The sequence below is a fragment of the Silene latifolia genome, chromosome 3 (genome assembly GCF_048544455.1).
Source record: "Silene latifolia isolate original U9 population chromosome 3, ASM4854445v1, whole genome shotgun sequence".
Classification (NCBI taxonomy): domain Eukaryota; kingdom Viridiplantae; phylum Streptophyta; class Magnoliopsida; order Caryophyllales; family Caryophyllaceae; genus Silene; species Silene latifolia.
The window spans coordinates 96,752,021-96,755,243 of record NC_133528.1 but is presented as its reverse complement, the minus strand read 5'-3'; the positions used below and the strand labels follow the sequence as shown (position 1 = coordinate 96,755,243).

Below are 3,223 nucleotides of genomic sequence, written 5' to 3'. Positions count from 1 at the left end.
GTTTGTGAAGCTATAAATTGTGTTTTGATTCAGACGTGACCCAACGACCACATCTATTTATTTGTGAACACGAAACGGACCGATCAAAAATGGCGCCGTTGCCGGGGACGGTGTTAGCTTGATTTAGATTTCCTTATATTGTTATTAGTTGTGTCTTTTCTTTGCCTTGGGGAAGGAAAACTCCTCAAGGTTTGTTCTAATTGTTTTCAAGTTGTTTGATATTTTGCATGTCTAGAAGATCACAAGGTGACTTGTTACCTTTTGATCGTGAAATTGAAAGAACTTTGACAACCAATAGGAGACTTGCTAGGAGGAATTTGAGAGGTATTAGTGAGGTTGTAGATATTCAACCAACTATTGAGTTCATTAACCCTTTTGCAAGAGAAGGTGAGGAGAACCCATTACACAATACCACCCAAAATCAACCTACAATGCCTAAGTTTTCATCACATTCCGTACCCACCGAGGAGAACCTACCCAATGGTACTCCCACACCACAACATCTAACCGGAAATTTTATTGCCAAATCCGCCTTTATCCAATTAGTCGAAAGGAGCCAATTTGGGGGGATGTCTAGTGAAGACCCTCATTCTCATATGGAAACCTTTTGTGACTATTGTGATGCGATTTCTCAAACCGGTGTAACTCAAGACCAAATTCGATGGGTCTTATTTCCTTTTTCTCTAATTGGCACCGCGAAACAATGGTTGAAGGGCCTTGATAAGGCCACTTTCGGAATTGATTCTTGGAAGAAGTTGGCTCTAGCTTTCTACAAAAAATTCTACCCACCGGAAAAGACTAACATGCTAAGAGCTCAAATTACGGGTTTTAAGCAAAGGGATGAAGAATCTTTGTATGAAGCTTGGGAGCGGTTCAAGGGAATTTGTCGCTCATGTCCTCACCATGGACTTAGCGAATGGTTCTTGGTACAACAATTTTGGAATGGTTTATATGAAGATTCAAGGAACATTCTCAATATGGGATCAAATGGAATGTTCACCGAAGTTGATGACAATCAAACATGGAACAAAATTGAGGAAATGGCGGTCCATAACTCACAATATAGTAGACCTCGCAAGGCTACTAGAGGAGGAAAGCATGAAGTGGACTCCGTTACTCAATTGGGTGCTCAACTTAGTGCTCACATTGACACAATCAATTTGAAGTTTGAAAAAGCTATGGCTAGACTTGAAGAAGTCTCAAAATCACCAAAGCATCATGTTAATGCCATGACGGCATCTTCATCAATCCCAAGTGGGATATGTGAGAATTGTGGAACTTTGGGACATGACCAAATTGAATGTAGGGGAACAATTGAACAAGTGAATGCTTGCCAAGCATACAAGAGTGGTACCCCTTATTCCAACTATTACAATGAGAACACCAAATTCCATCCAAATCTCTCATACAAAAGCCAAAATGTTCAAAACCCTCAAACAACATACACCCCACCTCCCATGAGAAACCAAAATCAAAGACCCTTTTACAATCAAAACCAAGGTTACCAAAATCAAAATCCATACAATCACCAAAATGACCAAGGTTTTGATGTTCAAAAAGCGGTCCTCCAAATGCAAAAGAATCAACAGGAATTTTTCACTCAAATGCAAAAAGATAGCCAAGCAAAAGAAACCACCATCAACAACATCCTAGCTCACACCAAGATGTTGGAAACCCAATTGACTCAACTAGCATCTTCAAGCTCACAAAGACAAAAGGGACAATTACCACCTCAAAGTAATCCCCCAAGACATGAAACGGTTAGTGCCATTCACTTGAGAAGTGGTACAAGGTATGAAGCACCGAAGAAGCAAGTTGAGGATGAAGTTGTGGAAGCTAGTGATAAGGAAGAAATTGTGCAAAACTCCAAAGATGGAGAATCGTCAAAAGAAGAAAGTTCAAAGAAAAATGAAGACAAGGTCAAGGAGAAGGAGCCCATTGTGATTAGACTTCCTTTTCCAAGTCGTCAAGCCAAGCCCAAATTTGATGATCAACTTGGAAAGTTTATGGAAATTGTGAAGAATTTGGAAGTCTCGATTCCTTTCACGGAATTAATCAATCACGTGCCGGCCTATGCGAAATACATGAAAGACATCCTCACAAAGAAGAAGTCGATCCGGAAACTTGAGACTATCGCCTTCACTAAGGTGAGTAGTACAATACTTCAAGGGAGTTCACCTCCAAAACTAAAGGATCCGGGAAGCTTCTCAATACCGTGTACCATTGGCGACACAACGATCAACAAAGCCTTATGTGATTTAGGGTCTAGTGTGAGTGTTATGCCGTACTCGGTGAGTAAAAGGTTGGGGATGGGAGAGCTTAAATGCACCAATATCACACTCCAAATGGCCGATAGATCGACGAAGACACCATTAGGGATATGCGAAGATGTCCCCGTGCGAATTGGGAAGTTTTTCATCCCGGTGGACTTTGTCATTGTTGATATGGAGGAAGATTCCAACATTCCAATCATTCTAGGAAGACCTTTCCTACACACCGCGGGTGCGGTGATTGATGTGAAACATGGTGAGCTCACTCTAGAAGTGGGAGATGAAAGCATAACCTTTAATCTTGACAAGACTATAAGAGCTCCTCGTTTGCATGAACCATGTTTCATGATTGATCATTATAGCCGGAAGGATGAAAGGAAAAAGTCGGAACTCCAATGGAAGAAGAAAATTGAAGATGTTCCATTCAAAGAGCAAGTGAATTGTGACAAGGAGAGCTTGCAAAGCTCATCAAAATCAAGCAAAGAAGAAGAGGATGGCCTCTTTGGCCAAGAGAAGAAATTGGGAGAGTTGTCTCCATCAAATCAAGAGATTTTCAATGATCAACTTAATGAAGTTTGTGGTCTTTGGGACGACGAATTTGAAGGGATTTTTAATCCCTACATTGGTAATGCCATCGATCAAGATCGACAACAAGGGCCGAGGTCTATTGAAGAGCTTTATAACGATAATGAACAAGCTTTTGATTATTTCTTCAAGGTGTTGAGCAACATCAACAACACCTTGAACATGCCCCCTTGACATCTCATCAAGAATGAGAGTTTGGTGGAGTCCTCCCTAAACCACCATTTGTAAATATTTCTAACTCCCTAACTCACATTTCAATTCTTGTATTGCATTTTTGTCATCTTTGGATTTATTTTTATACTTTGATCAAGATAATTGTCATGTTTGAGAGAAGTGAGGGAGGGACTAACGATTTCAATTGATGTGTA

The 3,223-nt window shown here is 40.5% G+C and overlaps 1 non-coding gene across 1 annotated transcript; it reads right to left on the bottom strand.

Moving 5' to 3' along the window:
- Positions 1-803: 803 nt before the first annotated feature.
- On the bottom strand, positions 804-910 carry LOC141650541 (small nucleolar RNA R71). Its single transcript, XR_012546566.1, has one exon. It is a non-coding gene; the product is annotated as a small nucleolar RNA R71 (small nucleolar RNA).
- Between the last annotated feature and the right edge of the window lie 2,313 nt (positions 911-3,223).